This window comes from Emys orbicularis, chromosome 1 (genome assembly GCF_028017835.1).
Source record: "Emys orbicularis isolate rEmyOrb1 chromosome 1, rEmyOrb1.hap1, whole genome shotgun sequence".
In the NCBI taxonomy this organism is placed as follows: Eukaryota; Metazoa; Chordata; order Testudines; family Emydidae; genus Emys; species Emys orbicularis.
In genome coordinates, this window is record NC_088683.1 from 131,799,300 (window position 1) to 131,821,272 (window position 21,973).

Here is a 21,973-nt window from a genome sequence, read left to right on the forward strand (position 1 = left end):
CTATCTCCATAATGTCGAGCTGTTCTTTTGGGCTTCTGACCTTTATTGAAATCTGTCTTGAGGTCTTAGAAGGATTTGTACCCCTGGGAGGAAGAATGGTCTTTAAGGTACTGAACTGGGATGGAGAAAATCTAGCTTCAAATCCTGGCTTTGCCACAGACTTCCCCTATGACTTTAGACAAGTCATTTAATCTCTCTCTGCCTCAGTTCTCCATCTGTGAAAGCGAGGATAATACTTTCTTCCACTCTGTTTATCTTGTCTATTTAGAATTTTAGCTGTTGGGTGTACTACTTTCTCTTACAGTTTGTTGGTACAAGAAATATCACAAAGGGGCCCCAGGTTCTTTCTGTTTTGAAAGAGTGGGATAAATTCCCCTAACTGAGGAAGCCAAACAAACAAAAAAACACAGGAAAGAAGACAAGATGCAGGTTCTTGCTGCTGTGGTACAAATAATAAATGAACAATGAGGGATCAGAGAACCAATGTGATTGTAAGGACTGAACTCCAGAATGGTAGCCATGATATGCTGAGAAGAGCAAATAACTGTGAATAACTGATTTTTCAGTTTGCTGGTAGTTCCAAAAAAACGGGGGGGGGAATTCAGTTCAACCTAAAATGACTTTATTAAAAAAACATTGGCAGGTTCAAAGTAGGAAACGTTTTATGGGTTAAATGAAAAGTTTTGTTTTAGGGCATTTTTTAAATAAAAGGAAATGAAAGGCTAGATTCACAAAACTGAGGAGATGTACCCTTATGTCCAGTGGTTAGGGCACTAACCACTCTGGAGCAGGGACTTGAACCCAGGGCTCACCATCTTGCCTTGATGAATGCTACCTAGCTATAGAGTATACGCACCAGGCTATAGGGTGTTTTCAGGTGACTCTATCTTTCCTATTGTAGCTGTTCTGCTTTGTATAAAATACTTGAATAGTCATTGGGTCAGAGACAGAGAGTGACTCTAAAGCCTGGTGGGTAGGGTATTCACCTGGCAAAAGGGACACCTAGTTTCCACTCCCTGTTCCAAAAAATATTTAATTATTTATACAAAGTGGAACAGTCAGCAGGAGATACTGAGACCTTGGCCGCCTTAGTGCCATGGAAAGCACGCTACCTTTTATTATAGATACAGAAAAAGGAGAAACAAAGCATTTGATATGTAAAGTGTTAATGCTTTCATTTTAACAACATCCCATATTTCCATTCAGCTGTAAGGAGTTTTTAGAAGGAAAATAATCCATGTCTGGCAGTCTCTTAGATGGTATTTAAAATGGAAATAACTGTCCTTTTGGGGGAAAAGAGAAATTAGTTGAGATAGGCTGGAGCTGCTCTAGTTGCTGATGTTGAAGTCCAGTTCCGTTTCCTAAAAGACAAAACAAACACACACACACACACACAGAGAGAGAGAGAGAGAGAGAAAAGGGAAGAGAAATGAACAGCAAAAATTTAAAAATGCAGCTTCTTTCTGTTTTGGAAGCTGGCTCTTACTGAAACCCTCATGGCTGAAGAAATACCGGCACAGTGCACAATCGTATTAGCCATTCCAAAACCTAGCCAACTTCATAGCAGTATTGGGCTGTTCAAGGCATTGTTTTTAGCCACCTTTTCTGGTAGCAGGCTCACAGCAGTGTTGCAAAATATCCAGTCTTGGTTGGCTATGCCAAATTCTTATTAAATACAAGGTAAAAAGAGTGAGAGAGGAAAGAAAAAAAAGTAAGGTGCAGAAGGAAAAGGACAGATGGGGGAAGGGTTGACCGCAAGACCCAAAGTCTCACATTCCAGGTGCTGTTTGGGATTCAGCCATAGCTGGTGAAGGTGATGATGCCAGCTGGGTTCCTTTCTCTGGCCCAGTCCGGTCAGGACTTCTCTATGATCAGGATGATGAAGGTCCAGCTGTGTCATGGAGGATCCCAGGGTCCATGGAGATGGTGTGGGTGGTAACCATCATGATAAAGCTTGTGCCTTGCAGTCCACCCATCTCCTAGTGAACCTGAATCTGCATTTATTGGGGCGGGGAGGAGGGAACTGTAACCCTGAGTTCTAATACTTCCTCTGCTGTTCACTTGCTGTGGAGTCTTGGCTAAGTTACTTTTCCTGTCATAACTGGTGACAATGACATTGTGCCATTGATGACCTGCTAGCCAAAAGAAAAACAAAAAGAAAACCAAATGGTACCATGCTTTAGTAGGCTAAGTCTACACGCTGAGTGATCATGGGCCTAAGATAAGGAAGGAGCAGTGCTTAATTTGTAATGAAAGAGGTGCCGGGGCTCAAGCCATTTTTTTACATTCATAACTGATGCGGCCAGCCCAGAGGTGCTGAGCCCATGAACTGCCAAGCCTAGAGTTGCTGGGGCTCAGCCCTGGCATGCCCTGGCACAGATTAAGCACTGGGAAGGAGTGAGTATCGGACCTGTTTTTCCTAAAACTGTCAAGATGTACTAGAAACTTTTACCCCTCTTGCCTGACCTTTTTGCAACACCTGTGAACGGATGCAAGATGACTGGTGAGGTGATGACTGAAGCCCCAAGGCCACACAATAATAGATTCACTGAATAGTCTGCTAATTTATGGTGGAAACCTCATGCAATATGATGATCTGCTTGATAAAGTTCGCTGCCTCCTGCAGAAATTCTGAGTTGCTTCAGGCAGATGCTTCCTTCCCTAAGAAGATTATGCCCCAACCAAAAACCAGGATTGCAGTTACTCAACTCTGAGAAACATTAAAAGTACTAAAATCCAAGATGTTTGTTTATTGCTACCAGTTAAAGGCATTTTTCTCATAGCAAAAATAAAAACATTTTGATGGACAAAATCAAGATGTATCCAAGATCTGGGTTTGACTGTAAGGGAATTCTGAGCTAAAGTATGTAAAATGCAGTGCTTGAAATCCTATGTAATTGGAAGATTGTTCACAAACGTCATACTTCGGAATGGAGGCCACTCGTCAGCATTTATAGTATGACACCACTTTGCATTTTGATAGTGCCTTTCACATGAGGATCTGAAGCCTCTTTAAAAACATTAAAAGAATTAAGCCTGATACCCAAGTGGGTTAGAAAATACTATCACCATTATACAGATGGAGAACTTGAGACAGAGGTTATATGAGTTGCCCGAGATCACACAAGAAGTCAGTGGTGGCAGAACAGTCTGGATTTTCTGACTCCCATTCTAACCCTTCACTTTGACCATTCATATGACAGCCCTGAAACTAGCAGCTCTTTTCTTTCTCCTGCCCTTTCCAAAACTATAGGGTTGCAAGGAGCATCATCCTTGTTAAATTCACAGCATATACATAGAGAAGTCAGATTAAGAATGCTCTTTGTGGAAGGTTGCACAATAACCCTAATTTATTTCTTAAACTCCAGAAATTTAGCAATAGAAGGATCAAAAACAGAGAGAGACAAAGCAGGCTGCCCCTGATAACAGAGGTGAACAATTCATCTCACTTTATTGTAAACTGGCTGTCTACAAACTACCTCTGCTAGGTCCAGAGAAGACTGTACACTTACCTACAGAACTCTCTAGCCTGTAGGCAGGACCAGGATTTAAAGTGACAGGTTGTAATTTTTACAGTTCTCAATACACCACGCTCCTCCTGCAGCAGCCCTAGCCAGTGAGCCACCTGTGTCTTGTCAGATGAAATTCAATTTGACACATCACAGGTGGTTCATTGTTCCGATTGGCATTTGCAGACACTGAACCATTTGTAGTTTGCTGGATGAAAAGCCAAGCTGGGGGGGGGGGGCGCTAGTGGAATCTAGGGGGATAATGTAGAGCGAGTGGCAGGGGGTGAGCAGACAGGGGACACTCAGCTGGCAATCTGCCAGGTTCTTTGTCTGGGTGAGGCAGCTGCCAGAGGAGAAGAGTTGGTGGCTTTGCTCCTGACAGCTGTCCTCACCCTTCCCCAGCAACTTTGTACCCAGACCAGCTACCTCTGCAGCAACTGGTACTTTGTGGGATAGGTACTCGGAATGCATTGCAACTGAACCTGTTCAGAGAACCCTAGTGTGGAAGTAGTGCTGCAATGCAATACAGTGGTTTCCCCAGGAATTGAAATTAGGGGGGGGGGGTGTTCGAATTACAGGGTGTGTGTGTGTGTGTGTGTGTGTGTGTGTGTCAGGGCCGATGAGATATATAAAAGAGATATGAATAAAGTAAATGTTTTGTTAGGATAATTCAAATTTAACGTAAGGATAATGCAAGTTACACCAAAACACATAACAGGTCTAGATTTCTAAAAAAATATAATTTTTTAAAAAAAATGTATTTAATTTAAATTGACTTTTGAAAAGTAAGCCATCATAGGATAAGAGGGAAGTCCTCTCATGGATCAGTAACTGGTTAAAAGATGGGAAACAAAGGGTAGGAATAAATTATCAGTTTTCAGAATGGAGAGAGAGAGAAATGGGGGTATCCCTGAGGTGTTGGTACTGGGATCATTACTGTTCAACATATTCATAAATGATCTGGAAAAATGGGTAAACAGTGAGGTGGCAAAATTTGCAGATGATACAAAACTATTCAAGATAGTTAAGTCCCAGGCAGACTGTGAAGAGTTACAAAGGGATCTCACAAAACTAGGTGACTGGGCAACAAAATGGCAGAGGAAATTCAACCTTGTTTTCCAATGTGCATTACTTTGCATTTATCAATCTCAACTATACATACAAAATGATGGAGTCTGAATTAGCTGTTAACACTCAAGAAAGAGATCTTGGAGTCATTGTGGATAGTTCTCTGAAAACATCCACTCAATGTGCAGCAGCAGTCAAAAAAGCAAACAGAATGTTGAGAATCATTAAGAGAGGGATAGTTAATAAGACAGAAAATATCATATTGCCTCTCTATAAATCCATGGTACATGCACACCTTGAATACTGTGTGCAGATCTGGGCACCCCATCCCAAAAAGATACATTGGAATTGGAAAAGGTACAGAGATGAGCAACTAAAATGATTAGGGGTATGAAACAGGAGGAGAAATTAAAATGACTGGGAATTTTCAGCTTAGAAAAGAGACGACTAAGGGGGGATATGATAGAGGTCTATAAAATCTTGACTGGTGTGAAGAAAGTGACTAAGGAAATGTTATTTAATCCTTCACATAACACAAGAACTAGCAGTCACCCAACGAAATTAATAGGCAGCAGGTTTTAAAAAAACAAAAAGTAGTACTTCTTCACACAACATAAAGTCAACCTGTGGAACTCTTTGCCAGGGGATGCTGTGAAGACCAAAACTATAACAGGATTAAAAAAAAAACTAGATAAATTCCTGGAGAATAGGTCCATCAGTGGCTATTAGCCAGGATGGGGAGGGATGTAACACCATGCTCTGAGTGTCCCTAGCCTGTTTGCCAGAAGCTGGGAATGGGCAACAGGGGATGGATCACTTGATGATTACCTGTTCTGTTCATTCCCTCTGAAGCACCTGGCCTTGACCACTGTCAGAAGGCAGGATACTGGGCTATATGGACCATTGGTCTGACCCAGTTTGACCATTCTTATGTAAAAATTAATTATAATAATAAAAATGTTTAGTACAGAAACTCCCCAACATAATGACCTCTCAAGATAGCAACGATGTGAGATAACAACCTTGGCAAATAATGCATTTTAAAAATCTTGGCCTACTAGGAAACATATTTATATAAGTTTCCATTCCCAGTCACAAATCTAGCATTCTGGAGCAAAGTCACTAAAATATAGTCCAACAAACAAATGTTTATTTAATGTGCCCCTCACTTTTCCCTCCACCGCACCCCACTCACCGGTGTTGTCCTTGGTCAGTGGAGACTCAGAGTTCAGAGGTGCTTTCACGTGAGTTCACCTCCCAGGTGAGGGGCAAGAAGGCACCTTGCTCGTTCCTCCAGCTGCTCACTGTCCGCTCTGGCCACTGCTGTTTGTTGTGCCACCGTTCACTCCATCACTCTGTTGCCAATGGCCCTGCGCAGTCACCTTCTGCTGCCACCTGCGACTGTGACCTTTGCGAGTTGGTCTCTTGAGGTTCCACCCAGCTCTCAGTGATTTCAGCTGAGCTTTCAGTGGAGGAACCTCGCTGCTGGTGAAGTCTGGGCCGTCTCTTCCACAGAAACACTGGCCCCACAGCAGGACTAAGCACTTAGACCTGATTATCAGTGATTTCAGCTGCAGTGGTCACTTAACAGAACAAAAGACTATCTATGGAGCCTAATCAGCTCTGTCTTTAAACAGTGGAGAGGGACAGGTCCCCACCTTCTCTCTTGATGCCCTCAATCAGCACAGGCTAAGTACAGTTCTACTGCCCTTTACTCATACAATAAGAACAACAATTTCATTTCCCCCCCCTTGCATTCAAGTGATTTGTAACCCAACCCCAGACAAAAATTTATCACTTGGGCAACACAGCTCTGTTTGCTGGATACCTAGGTAGATTAGGTGTGAATGTAAATACAATCTGGTCCTGAAGCCTTTCCCCCCAGCCCCAGCTCATCACTAGCTGTCAGGGAGAGCTCATTTAGACTTTGCTTACAAATCATCATTTGAAATTATTAGGTTGGCCAACATCACCAAAATGAATGCACTGACATGGTCATAAAAAACAACAGCTGTATAAGGAAGCTAGTCTATGTTCATACTTTTCAAATCTATTATACTTTTTCAGATACATGTATTTTATCATACACTGTATATGCTTTTAAAGTGTGTATTAATGTTTCAATTTCAATTCAAATTTCCAAACAGTCACTAAATTGGCATGTAACTAGTTCACAAAACTGGGGGGGTGGGTGTTGGGGAAATTCAGGGTGGGTGTAGGGAAATCACTGATGCAATACCATTTAGTATGACTTGTTTGGATGCACTGGATTTTATGTATTTCACCTAACTGTAAATTCAAATAATAAAAAAATAAAAACTTAGGTAAGCCACCCTCCCCGTCCCATCTGCCCAGAACATGCACCAGGTATTTCAACTTCTGGACCTCTTTAAAGCTAATGCAGTAGCTCTAAGTGTTGAGGAAACTAGCAATTATTGTTCCAGCTCTTTTGGTGAGTTTTGGTCATACGTGGATTCTTGCAGGAAGGCATTTGTTCAATTTAGGCCAAAGCTTTAGTCAGTTAAATTCCTGTTGACGCCAGTAAGAGTTTTGCCTGAGTAAGGAGGGAGAAAGAACTTCAGGATAATGGTCCTTTTTGTTTTTAAGGTGGTATGTTCATCCTTTCTCTGGCACCAACTGAGCAAGGCCCTTAAGCATGTGCTTAACTTTAACATTGGCTTGACTTCCGTTGGACTCAGCTGAATAGGAATGGACGTAAGCATATGCAGAAGTGCTTCTCTGAACTGGACCCTCTTAACCTAATAGTTGCCTTGCAGCATCAGGCCTCATTCAGAATCTTGCCTTTGATAACAGTTAATATCAGAGTTTTCAGAGAGAGGTAGACAACATCCATAATGACTTAGCTAATTATGCAGTAATGAGGAAAATTAATTCTTCATCGGGCGATCAGATTGAGTTCTGATGCAGTATTTGATTATCAAACCCCGGCATTTCTGTTGTTTGCATCTGTTAATTGTTTCCTAAAATTATCCAGTCTTGCAGTATGTCTCTCAATGGGCTCCTGGTGGCAAATAAATTTTCAGAAGGACTATGTTGTGTATAAAAATATTTTGTATCTGTAAAAGTTACTGCTACATAAGAACATAAGAACGGCCGTACCGGGTCCGACCAAAGGTCCATCTAGCCCAGTATCCTGTCTACCGACAGTGGCCAATGCCAGGTGCCCCAGAGGGAGTGGACCTAACAGGCAATGATCAAGTGATCTCTCTCCTGCCATCCATCTCCATCCTCTGACAAACAGAGGCTAGGGACACCATTCCTTACCCATCCTGGCTAATAGCCATTAATAGACTTAACCTCCATGAATTTATCCAGTTCTTTTTTAAACGCTGTTACAGTCAAAGTACTCTTCTGCTCTTCCAAGTACTCTTTTTTGCCAATTCTGTTTCCACTGATAAAGATCACCCAAACCTTTTTAGTTGTTTTTTAATATCTAATGTGCATTTAAGATATACAATGTTAATAGGAAATCACTACTAAGTATTTTTTGTAGTGTGCCCATACATTTTCTATGCTTTGTTAGCCTTACATCACTATAAATAAAGACATGTATTTTCTTTAAATCCTTTTGCTTCCAAACTTACCAAAGATGATAACTTTTAATCAGAATGCAAGTACCATTTGCTGCTGTTAGTATATTTCTACAGAGTTTTTCAGAGCCACTGCAACTTAGTAATAAGCACGCTATTTATTTTTAATTCATTCAATCCACTGTTGAGTCATAGACAGGATTTTGATTTTCAATTTGGCAAATTGACAGGAAAAACCTAATTTCTCAGAAAAATAAGTAACCCAGAGAACCTTGTCAATTTGTACAAAAGCCATATCACTATTAGCATTCAATATGTAATTCTCCAATTACAGTGTTTTCAAAGCATACTGTCAGGCTTCATGAAGGTGTACAAACACATTTCATTACTGACATGCAGATCCCTTGGAGTTAGCACACTCCAAACTGCATGTACTAGAAAGTAGCTGGCATTATTTGTTAACCAATTCACTCAGCACAATGCCAGGCTTTGAATTTAATCCTTAGCTACCTGCTGTTCTCAGTAGATAAAACAGTGGAACAGCACTGAGGGGTGAGAGGAGTGTGGGGGATAGGGAAAAGGGTATTTTACAACCTTGGACCACGAAAAAAAAAATCACTATTCTTTTTTCTGCCTGGTAGAACGAGTAGGAAGGCAAAGATATATTTTAATTTTCCTCTTTATTTGTAGTATAGTAGCATCTAGAAACTCCAAGCAAGGGTCAGAGCCCCATTGTGCTAGGCACTGTACAGACAATTAGTCCCTTTCTAAAAGATTTTATAATCTAGGTGACCTTGTCTTGTTTGGAAAACTGGGATTTGGAAGTCTGAGGATGTTTCACAGACAATCTCTTTGGGGAACAGCATTATGATCTTGCCATGAAGTTCTGCTGAGGACAGTCGCCTCTTATTTTCCATCAGTGTCATTTCCTTCTTTCGGGCTGGCCTTTTACTGGGACATTTGACATGCAGTAAGGATCAGTATGTTGTCCTTCTTGCTCAAATGAAACAGCTGTTGCTGACATATACTGAATAATTCACACAAAATTTAGACATTGAACCTCAGATCTGCTTGAGCTGAGCCTTTAACTTGAAGTTCAGTGAATTTGCAAACACCAGCCCATGTTCAAACTTGTAAGTATAAGCTGAGGTTGACACAGCTACTAAATCGATGAAATTAATTTCCTCCGAGGGCCTGCTGGACTCCTTCCACATTCCTCCCACCCCCTACTCATCTTATTGTCCATATATGTTGGAGATCCATTCTGTCCTTACCCTTTCATCTTCAGATCAGGTTACCCCAAGTTCTTTGTGGTACAGGTTGTTGGACCTCAAAGGGTCTTTTGGGGAAGCAGAGGAAGGGAGGGCATCATGCCCTATCTCTAGTGTTATTGGAGCAAGGAAAGCCTGTTCCTCTGTAAATTATATAGGAACAGTGAAGCCCCATAATCTGTAGAGCAGTAACTAGGGGAGCACAGGGGATTCCCTGGATACCACATGCTAAAAGAAACCTTATAATCTTTAGCATGTTGCTGCTATTTTTTTTTTTTTTTTTTTTTATGATTTTGACCCGAGTCTTTTGCTCAGCTCTCTTGTAAAGATGTTTGTGAAAGATGTGGTAAGAATCCCATAGGTTTATGGTATGTCTACACTGCAATGGGGGGGGGGGGGCATGGCAGCACATGTAGATGTGTTCTGAGCTAGCTTTAATCTAGCTAGCTCAGGTACCGACACCAGTGAAGATGGTAACTTTAATCTAGCTAGTTGAGGTACCAAGAGCTGCAGCAGCACAGACTTCAGTGCAGGCTTTACAAGCCTTCCTGGGACCCTAGGTAATTAGACAGGCAGTTAGCCAGAACTGAAGTCTGTGCTACCACTGCTATCGGTACCCAAACTAGTGAGATTAAAGCTAGTTTGGGAGTATGTCTATGCGTGTTGCGTTTACACCCTCCTAGTGCAGTGTAGACATACCCTAGACTATAAAAGCCCAGTTCTACAAGAGATAAGCATTCTGTCCCAGGTCCAGCAAGGCACTTAACCACATGTTTAAAGTTATGTTTGTGAGTAGTCCTGTTGATCCGAATGAACTCACATACTTAAAGTAAAGCAAGTGCTTTACTTTATTGAAGCCAGAGTGTCCAGCACCTTGTAGCACTGGGCTCTGAATCAGAGCAATTGGTGCTTTGCAGGAACCAGCCCTTTTAGAAGGTTGATTGCTATTAGGCCCAGGTTTAAGAGGTGTTCAGATCAGGATCTAGATTATGCTGATATTTCAATATGAGGCTGAATCATGGCTAGAGTTTGGGTTTGCATTTTTTCCTCAATATTTCAAACAGGAGGATCAGAGATTTTAGCCATCTTGAATAATATCAACTGTGACTGCTTTTTACAAAAGTTCATCTGCATCTAAACAACAAATGCAAAACAAGACCCTTCCAGTTTTGAATGCTACCTAAATGTAAACCTTAAATCACTGGTATAGATTCAGATCTGGGGATTTTTAACCTCCCCCCCCCCCCCCTTTTCAATTGGATTTGGATTTCAGAGTCAGGTTTTTGTCTATATAGGGTTGCGCTCACCCCATAAAAGTTTAAATAAATGTAATGAGGTGCCTAGTGTGGTCTGTACCACTGCCCTCTACTGGAGGAAATTATAAATGCTCACCTGTGTGTCAGACTCTGTAATAAGCAACAACGTGTCTTGTGGCACCTTATAGACTAACAGATGTATTGGAGCATAAGCTTTCGTGGGTGAATACCCACTTCGTCAGATGCATGTAATGTTACCCTTCTAATGGTGGTTCTCCGTTAGCTAAGGTGGTAGGGGCCTCTTCCTTTAGAATAGGAGAATATTAGTTCTATCCATCCTATCACAGTGAAGTTCTGAAGGGCCGCAGAGGACAGCATAGTGACAATAATATAATACTAAGTGGTCCCAGTTGTGTTACATTACAGCATTTGTATGGTCTTTTCTGTCTTCAAAATGCTGCACAAATGTTAGCTAAAAAGCACCTTTTACAAAGTTCAATAAGCTAGAAGATAATGAGAGAAACAATCAGTAAGGGCTGATAATAGATTGTCCTCATGAGTCAAGTTCTTCTGGCTTCATTATTTATGTAGCTTCACAGATTCCAAATTAACAGGCTATCATCAGCAATGAAATAAAATCCACTCAAAATGCTACATAAGCTTCATATAAAGGGAGAAACAGGGAAATAAAGCAGAAGGCAAAATGGAAAAAAATAAAATCAGAACATTTGCTCAGATGAGAAGTTTTGACAGTGTCAGTAACTCCTCTTATTGTGAGCAGTGTTCCAATATAATTAGGCCGCTTGCTACAAAGAATCAGATCTAATGATTTTTCATGTAAATGTTTGCATGGTAGGGGTTTAGCACTATCAGAGTCTTAGAAGTATAATTGAACAGAAGACAGAGTTTTACCTTTTGCCTGGCTTGTGTATAGAAACAGGTCTGAGGAGCTGGCAAGCATTGTTAATGCTCTGAAGTGGCAATGTTCTCCAATGCTACAAAATTACTTCCTCACATTTCATAGACTTTTTTTCCTTTGTTTGTTGCTGGTGGTTCTCATTCAATATGATACATCTAACCCCCACTGTTATCAGTAAAGAAGCTGCAGATGTTATCAATTAACAGAGGAAATGCATGAAAGTCTGCTGCTTTTCATGTCAGGCTTATTTTTAGAGCTGCATGAGCGACACTGTCCTTCACTAAATCTACACCAGTGAGAGCTCAGGCTGAAGAGACTGATTCTCCAGTGCCTTGTCCTTTGAACAGGTATATGCAAAGTCAGGTCAAAGTATGTATAAAACTGCAACTTCTGTATAAAAGAGTGGAGGATTCTGATTTGGTGACATTTTACATTTGTGTAAATGTCTACCCGAAAGATAAGGCAGGGGAAAATTAGGTCCTATATTTCTTTTTGTGTGTGTTGTATGTAAGGCAATCCCAACGTATGCTTTTATGGGCTCAGTCCTGCAAGGTTCTGACCACTCTCTTCTCCCACTGAAATCAGTGGGCGAGGAAGTCATAAGTGCTCAAAACCTTCCAGGATTAAGCACTATTTAATCAATTTGAAGAAAGACCAACTAAAAAAAGTGCAGCTGCAATAAACTGGGTTGCTTAAATATCTGTGTTTTTCACATAATTATCTGAACGTTCATATTACTACTAGCTACATTTTCCCACATCCAACTAGTGAACTCCTACAAGGTGCTAATGTAACATGGGTGGATGACAATGTCAGGAAGGAGAATAGAACATGGGGAAGAGGAAGAAAGAGACAGAAGGAAGAGTTGCAACAGAAAAAAGGTGGAGTATCTCATTATTTTAGAGTCACTAGGCTGTCACTTGGTGCTAGCAATATCTTAATACCAAAAAATGATGGGGGCGGGGGAGGGAATGAAGGCTATTTTTACTGGTACCTCTAGGAAAAGTTAGTACATTAAAGTAATTTCAGTGGTCTAAATTCACAAAGGACTAGCATTAGGAAATTCAGCATTAGGCCTGTCATTCTAGCTTTAGTTCACTATGTGGTCTAGTGGACAGGGAACTGAGCTAGGAATCAGGAGACCTCCATTCTATTTCTAGCTTTGCCACTGACCTGCTGTGTGGCCTTCTACAAGTCATTTAACTTCTTTTTGGCCCTTGTTTCTCCTCCTTCCCTTTTGCCTATTTAGTTTTAAGCTCTTTTGGACAGGAATTGTCTCTTACTTCGCTTTTTCACTGTGCCTAGCATAATAGGGCCCTGATCTTGGTTGGGTCCTGCTGTGATACAAAATATTGCAGTGTGTTGTGCTTCTCCATACACAAAGAACAAATGGATATTTTCACTAATGAAGACTTTTCTTTTAAATTTAAGAAAACAAAGCAAGAGAAAAATAAATGTAAAGTTTCTAAGAGAGAGGTGGGTGTCTCCTCTGACAGCCTGCACTGAGGTCTTAGAACAAAATGGCTACTGAACCCTGTACAGAGAACGCTTAAAATATAAAGAGGAACTACACATAAAACAGAAGCTGTCAGAGTTTCATAGCTAGGCAGACCATACTGGTCTAAAGCTATGTTCCACAGCTTTAAAGAACCATGCTACAAATTCTAGGCAGAAGCAGAGATGAGTGGAAGACACTAGAGGTACAACATGACACCGGTCTGTGCAAACCTTTCAGAGGGAGTGCTTTTAGAAACAGTGCAAGACTGATGCTGATTACCAATATTTCTTAGAGTCCACAGTCCAATAGGAAGTGTTGGGGATGCAGTCCCATGATTAGGACCAGTTCTAAGGGTGGACAGCAAATAATAGAATTTCTTGACAAAAGATGGCTTGGGACATAGAAAATCTCATTTTAAGATCTCCGTCACACAGGAATGGCCAGCTCAGGCTTTCTTAGGTGTGACCCCCATGGATCTCTTGATGCCAAGTGGCAGAGGGCACAGAAGGTTATAGGGGTTTACAGGGATCCCTTGGGTCAGGCATATGCATACTAATTCATCAAAGGGTTATGCATAAGGTCTCTACAAAGAGCCAGTTGCTCACTGGTCATCATACTCCGTGTGAAATGTATGTACAGATAATATTTAAGGAGTTATGTATCTATACTACAAATTATGTTCTTAAGGTCTTGAAGTTAAAGGCAGGTCACCAGGAGGTGATGTGCCTTGGACAGGTTTTGTTCAGGCAGGGGCTAGCAGACACTTATATCTCTCTCTCTGTCTGGTCATGTGTGTATTATGCATTGTATTTGTCACTATGGAGACCTATTTGCATTACCGAGCCTGATGGTGATCAATAGATTGTGAAATCACAAGAGAGGAAAACAAAAACAGCACAGAGGCATCCTGTTTACAATTAAAGACAATGGGTTTGGAAGGAATTAACTGGAGGTACTAAGATACAACCACCAAGGAAATATGCTACCAGCATTTTCTGTCTCATGAAAGGAGGTCACAGCCAACCTAGCTGAAAAACACTGCAAAGATTTTGGGTGAGCTATACTTCCTTAGCTAACAAAGTGCTTTCCTGGTCTAAGTTTAGTCTCTAGAAAGCATGTTATGATTTTATTTCACATGACCATTTGTTTCTGTGAGCTATGTCGGTTGGCCCGCCAAGCCACTAGGGGGCGGTGGGGAGCTACTGCCTCACTGGCCGGCCTGGGTCATGCCTCTGTCACTGGGGAATTAGTGGCAGGAAGGGTGCCCGCAAGGGTCTGTAGCGCGCCCCTCAGGCAGGGGAGTGCCGGCAAGAGTCGGTAGCGTTGTCAGGATTCTGTTCCCCGAGGCAGGTTGGCCGGGTAGGGGAACGCAGGCCCACCCAACACCACTGCGTTCCAGCCCAGGGCCCTGACAGTGGTGGGGCAAGGATCCCGCCACTGGGTCAGCGGGGGTCCTTCCGCAACACGCTGATCAAATAGACTCACCACGCTGTGCAGTTCTGTCCCTGGGCTACTTCCTACCCGATTGCTCGTACGAGTCCCTCCGGTCCCTCCAGCTCATCCGGGTATTCAGCTGCTGGCAGCTCCAGCTCCCCCTCCGCCTCAGGCTCCTCCAGTTCCTCCGGGTACTCGGCAGCAGGCAGTCCTGATAGCCCCAGTCCTTCCTCCAGGTCAGGTTTCTCCTGGTCCAGGGCCTCCCCTGGCGTGGCAGCAGGGTCTGAAGGGAGCGGTCTGCGTCTGCCTCCCTCCCTGGTGCTGCCCTGACTGGGCTAAGGGCCCCGCCCTTTGTAGTTCCTGTTCCACCCCTCCCCTTCCGGGGGTGGAGTAAGCTTGGTCTGGCCCCGCCCACTCAGGCTGAGAGAGTGGCTCTTTACCCTCAAGTTCGGAAGGAAGCCACCCTGGCTCCCTACAGTTTCCAACACTTCTACTTGCTATATCTCAAATCTCTGTTAGATAAACGTACTTGATTTCAGTGTGTACATATCTAAGTGCTGTGTGCTAAGCACAGCTGTGATCTAAGATGCAACCAGTAAGCAGGTGTGTACTGTTCCTTTGGGAGCAGCAGAGCTAGGAATACTGCAAGTGTCCAGTGGACCAGGGGCTGCCTAACCTGCAGAGGGACAACAGAACCTGCGCTGGTTTAAAGGGGAGTGCTTGTGTTTTCTCTGGTCAGTGGAGTCAGCGAGCTGACCCACGGCAGGCACAGACAAGGCTTCCTCACGCTAAGGGCAGGTGGTAGCAAGGTACCTAAGAACCCCAGGTACCCCTGGAAGCATCACACCAGGACAATCCAATGGCCATCCAGCATCTCAGCAGATGAAAGGAAACATGACGAAATCAGTCAGTCACTGGTGCTTGACAGTAATGTGGAAGAAGGACCCAATGCGTGAGTGTCCGACCTTCCCACAGCAGCTACAGGTCCACTCACCAGATGGAGGTTGGAGGACACACTGCTTCCTGCCTCACCTACGGGCCTCAGCTTGGGCTCTCTGATGGCTCTCCATGACAACTTCACCAGACTTAACCCAGCTTCTCCAGACTGAGCAGTTTTGGGCAGGATTCTCCCAGTTGTCAGTGGGAATGCTGAATGTCTTGAGGCCTTGCTTGTCCTTGTTGCTGTATTGGTGGTGGGGAGACAGATAGTTCAGTGGTTTGAGCATTGGCCTGCTAAACCGAGGGTTGTGAGTTCAATCCTTGACAGGGGCCATTTAGGGATTGGGGGCAAAAATCTGTCATGGACAGTACTTGGTCCTGCTGCAAAGGCAGGGGACTGGACTCAACTCAATGACCTTTCAAGGTCCCTTCCAGCTCTATGAGATAGGTATATCTCCATATTTAGAAAAAAAAAGCTTTGGCCTTCCTCTGTGTTGTGGACAGTTCTTGAGCATAGAGTACAGCCTTCAGCAGACAATCTTGAGGCATGTGCCCCAGCCAGCAAAGCCTACAAGTGTCTAGCATAGTCCACATGGACAGTTCTGTCAAGGATCTCATTGTTAGTGATCCATTGGTCCCAAGTGACTCCAAAGATTTTTCCAAGACAGCAAAGGTGGAAGCTCTTCAATCTCCTCTCCTGCTTGGAATATGTGACCCAGCTTTCACAGCCAGAAAGGAGGCTACTGAGGGGACAAACCTGATAAACAGACACCTTTGTGTTCAGGGTTAGTAGCTTGTTGCTCCAGACACATGAGATAAGTTTGCCAAAGGTGGCAGAGGCTTTGCCGTTTCTCACATCAAGTTCTCTATCAAGACTAAGTGAGCTGGTTAAAGTTGAGCCAAGATGGCAGAAGTGATCCACGTTGTCCAGAGCTTCATTATTGGTGTAGATTTTATGTGGGATGTTAGTGCCCAGTGACATGACAACTGTTTTGTTTATACTGATTACCATGCCAAACTTGGTGCATGCATCAGAGAACCTATTCATCATGATCTACAATTCATCAGGTGAATTAGAGACGAATGCAGCATCATCTGCAAAGAACAGATCCCAAATAGTGATCTGGGTGACATGCCTTTTGCTCTGAAATCATCTGTTGAACAAGCTGCCAACTGTCCTTGATTCAATTAGTGCGCCAGATAGATTGTTTCCAAAAGCGTACTTAAGAAGAATCGAGAAGAAGATGCCAAAGCCAGTAGGCACTACGACTCAGCCTTGCTTCATGCCAGTATCAATGCTAAACTCAGACGATGATTCATTTTCATACTGGATAGTTGCCTTCATTCCCTCATGGAACTCCTTAAATAGGGAGAGCATTTTTTGTGGGCAGTCAGTTTTCAGCAAGATCTTGTATATGCCATTCCTGCTAACCATATCAAAGGCCTTTTTGTAGGTCAACGAATGCTACATAGAGAGATGCCTGTAGTTCACTGATTTTTTTTTTCTTGCAACAAGCGCATTGTGAAGGACTTGTCAGTCATGGAGCTTCCAGCTCTGAACCCAAATTGGGTCTCAGGGTAAACTCTCTCAGCAAGAACTTGGAGTCTTTTCAGCAGGATGCTTGCAAGCACCTTGCCGACCATGCTGACCAGAGATATCCCTCAGTAGTTGTTGCAGTCTGCTCTGTCCCCTTTATTTTTTGTCTAAAGTGATTGTGTTTCGCATCTTTCATCTCACTGAGGGCTGCAATAGACACCCTGTTGATGTAGTTCAATACTGTAGTTCAATTATGGCTGTTTTCCAAAGTTCTTGGTCTTTCAGTTCATGTCCAGTTAACATAGTGTGAACATTCCAACAAGCAATGATTAGTTTAGAGCCAGGAAAGAAGTTGTTGGAAGGAAGCTTTTTTTAGCCCACCTTTTTTAGGACCTTCTCTGAATTGGAGCCAGCAGGCCACCCCTAAATAGGGCTTTTTGGACATCTGAGCTGCTGCCAAGCACCTGGGTCCTTCCCCCCCAGGACAAGTGACCATGAAGCATAGACCTTCGATATGTACACCTAGACAAAACAAGGAAGGAAGGGGTTGCCGTAGGCCCTCCACCTTCTCTCTCAGCAAGGACTATAGAACTCCAGTGGCAAGATGAAGGTCAAGATGATGGGTATACGCCTGCTGCAGCTTCTGGCCAGAACACCACTCTGAGTTGAAGGAAACACCTGTCTTGTTGCGTCCACAACTGCACCTTTTCTAAATGGGTGTGGTCCCAGTAACGTGTACAGTTGGCCAACAAGATTCTGGCTCATCTACCTTTCTGGAGACATTTTCTTCATCCCGGGGGTTCCATTCCCCCACCCTTGGGTGCCATTGGGGCTTCCCAAGGGGAAACAAGTTTATTGACTGGCGCCTGTCACTCACCATTGCATTGCTGGCTGCACCGTCTACACATCCGGTGGTAAATCCCCGGGGGAACAGCCAGACAATGCATAAGAGGACACTATTTTAAATAAAGGCCATCCTTAGCTGTAAATAGCCATGCCAACATCTTCGTGTCCTGTTTTCTCCATATCTTTAATATGGGAAAACACTTCATGCTACATCATCCTATCATATAATAGCTAACGCAGATGACAAAATGTTTGAGGCAGAGTGTTTAAACAACACATATATAGTGGATCACGCATACGTGTTCCAAGGTGAAATGATCAACTGTTAAGTGAAAGACAAGGAGTCTAGAGGTGCAATCCAGTTTAATCTTAGAACAGAAGATAGAAAAGGATTCCCAGTGTTCATGAAACAATATACTGCAAAAATTATCCTGATGGATTTAAGTTATATCTGAATAATTTGGAACATTTTTAGCTATCCTGCATATTTCATTCCATTATCCATCGTACTCAAATTGTTGTACTACTGTAATTCTCCATTAAATCGAAATGAAGCTTATGTACATCTGATTAAAGTCAGTCTACTCATCATTTGAGATAATTGAAGGGTTCATGTGTGCACTCTGCAATTTCGTCACAGCCATAAGTAAGGGGTGTCTGCTTAAAAGAATGAATTGTGAGGGAAATTTTGAAATAAAGAGGTAAACTAGAAGGATGAAAAAATGCTGGATTCAGAACAGAGGTTTGTGATCACAGTAATTTTATCATCTTTTCCTCCCCTATTTAAGTCTGATCATCCCTGAGACTTAATACTGCCTGACAATTTGAACAGTTGACTTCAGTGGGAGCAGGAGCTGGCTCATTGCAAACATTGACTTGCTTGAATTTAACTTGAATTAGAATGAGAATTCACTACATACTGGAAATCACACAAGTTTGACGCTGCCATTTTGCTTTCAGTGAGGAAGTAAACACCTTCCCACTGTATATCTTTGACCTTGCCTTATCTAACATAAATAAATACATAGCAACAGGTATATGTATTTTAAAAAAAACATACCAAAATGAGACGCGCTACTGCACATACTTCTCCCTTTGGGGAGAGGATGAGAAAACAAACACAACATAATGGATGTTAGTCCCATCGTTTAATGCACTACTGGAAGGTGCTCGGGTACTATGGTAATGAGCATGGTACTATTGGTAGTATTTATATAAAATAGAAGTGTCTTGTTGGATTCGGGAGAGAAGAAATTGAAATGCATCCATTATGCAGAAAAAATATTCTCTTTGAGAAGTTTTTGGGGTGGGAGGATTTTAGGAAGATAAAAGAGCGATGCAAAGGGTTTGTAATGAGACCAAAGCATGACATTATCACCCAGATACTTTGAATTGACCTGAACAAGTTAATTGTTAGATGTATAAGGATGTTTGGGTGTTTAAACTTCCAAAAACTAATGGGATGTTACATGCATTGTTTTCACTTACCTGTTCCTGTCATAATGTAATAGCAAAGGTAAATGGTAAATACCGCTGTAACTAAATAACTCAGACATTAAAGAAGCCTTGGGGAATACTAATGAAGAACTTAAGGACTTTTACAGAAAATGCTAATTTCAAAGCAAGTAGCCATTATGTATATGGTTGGAGGTCAAAAGTCTAAGTGCATGCCTCACTCACCGCTGCCAAAGGAAAAGCCCATGTGGGTAGAGACACTGTCAGCTTGCTTTTTGTGTGAAGATACAATAAATATGGATTCAAAGAAAGATGCTTTATCTCTGGACTGTTTGGATTCTAACAGGGCAGAATAACTGAACAAGAAGCCTGAGATCCCCAGAGTTATTCTGGGCAGCCCTGAAAGACTTTTGGGAATCTGGCAGTTTACTACATCACTGCCACCACTTGGAGTTACAAACTGAGATTTACCTGCTTTAACCTCTCAATAAACTCTCATTCTTTTTTCTTAGCTAATAAATCCTTAGTTCGTTTACTATAGAACTGGCTGCCAGCATTGTCTTTGGTGTAAAATCTGGAGTACCATTTGATCTGGGGTAAGTGACTGGTCCCTTGGAACGGGGAGCAACCTGATGTGGTGTGATTTTAGGTTTGAGTAACCTTTTATAACAAAGGTTCATTTGTCTGAGTGGCAAAATAGGCTGGAGAGTCTAAGGGGACTGTCTGTGATTCCGTGGTGAGACTGGTATAGTGACGCAGGAGTTCACATTTGTTTCTGACTTGGTGAAATCTAATTCTAGAACATACCACCAGTTTGGAGTGTCTGCCCTTGTTTTCTGACAGTCTGCCTTGAGGTAGGCACTCACAGTTGTGAGCTACTCCAGACAGCATGACACCTGTATTTTGCAGAGCTCTGTTTTTTAGGCCAAATTCTTGCCTCCGTTTTATCTTTGCAATCAAACTGAAACCAACTGCGGTATCAATGGTGTAAAAGGAGGTAGAAATTGGCTGGCTGGCCCAGATCCTCAGCTGCTGCAAATTGACTTCACTGGAGCTATGACAATTTACATCAGATGAGGATCTGGCCCTTTATTGTCAAATTGACCACAAGACAGAGATTTTCCGTAATGCTTATGCTTATGACACACTGTAAATGGAACAACAAAAGGAAGTCAGATACTAAGAGAAAAACGGCATACAATAAAAGCAGTCTTGGAAGGATTTGATTTTTACTGGCAAATGTCGACTTCACCATACACACACAAACCCATGAAAAAATATTTCCATCAATAATAATCGAAATTTGCAAATAGACAAAGAGAAATACTGCTTGAGAATTTAATTGAAGGATATTTACTTTGTATATTTTTACACATAAGTTTACACCTTTCCTCTTCATGATTTTGCACAACTGAAAATTTAAACTGGTAAACATCTAAAAAATGTTTACGATAAATACAAATACTATCTGCCAAAATGATTTTTTAAAAGTAAAAATCAAATTCTGCCAAGAGTAAGTAAGTGAAAACGGAGCCCATTTTATAATGCCATATCTTCGTTAAGCTTTGAGTGTTAGGAAGAGATGTTCGTTTAGGGATTATACTAGATAATGGAAGCTTAGTGAGCTTCAAGGTTTGATTGCATGTTGTTGAAAATTTTGGATTTATTGACTTACTGAGCTAGAGCCCTGAAAATTATTATTATTATTATTATTATACACAGTACATGAAACACTTTTTTATGAGACATTAAATTGCCTTACAAGGTTTCATCCTTGGAGTTACTTTAAAAAGAATCAGTATGGCTAATTATCCATTTTATATTAGAGACTCGCAGTTAGGATATTAATACCAGTAACACTTGTCCACCTTTTTAATACATCTACAATACCCACATCTTTGTATGTTAATATTCTTGGAAGAATGGAATTTTGTCACATCTCTGAGTTGGTAGTGACCTGAGTCACAAGTATTTAAATCTAGTTTTGAATAGCTATTCAACTGAATTCCAGCCAAATTTCAGATAACTAGCTTTGGCCAAGCAATTTTCAAATTTCTGTTTAAGGCCCAATAATTAGGAGGAGGTACCAGTCCTTTTCCTGTGTGGAATTGTTCCCTAGTCGTGCAATGTAATTTAATATTAAACTATCCCAAATGAGGCCATTTCCACTCTTCCTTTTAAAGAATATTGTGTAGCCTAATATATCTCACTGTTAGGAATTCTGATATGCAGCCTAGATTTTAATTTTAAGTTTTGCTCTTAGTTACATAGTACCCCTGACTACTACCCTAAATAATTCCACTCCCTGTTTAGTCTTCAAATATTTTGTCATTGTTTAGCAGAGCTGTAAATAGCTACTTCTTTTAATCTTAACTCAATCCCTTTAGACCCTTAAACAGTTTGTTGCTTTTCTCAGAACTCCTCCTAATTTGTCTCAGATCATCCATTAGATCTTCTACTGGGGTATATATCATATAAATACTGGCATAAGCATTTTAGTTCATTGTAATTTGAACATTTTCGCTTAGTATATTTCAGCAATAACTCATTTAGTGAGAGTACTGAGTGGAAGACAAGATCTCAAAACAGTCTATTGGTGATATGATGTGAGGAGCGATCACCTTCTTTGAGAGGTGTAGTATCTTGCTGACGAGCAGATTGGTGTCAAGAAGCTCTTTATTATGAACAGA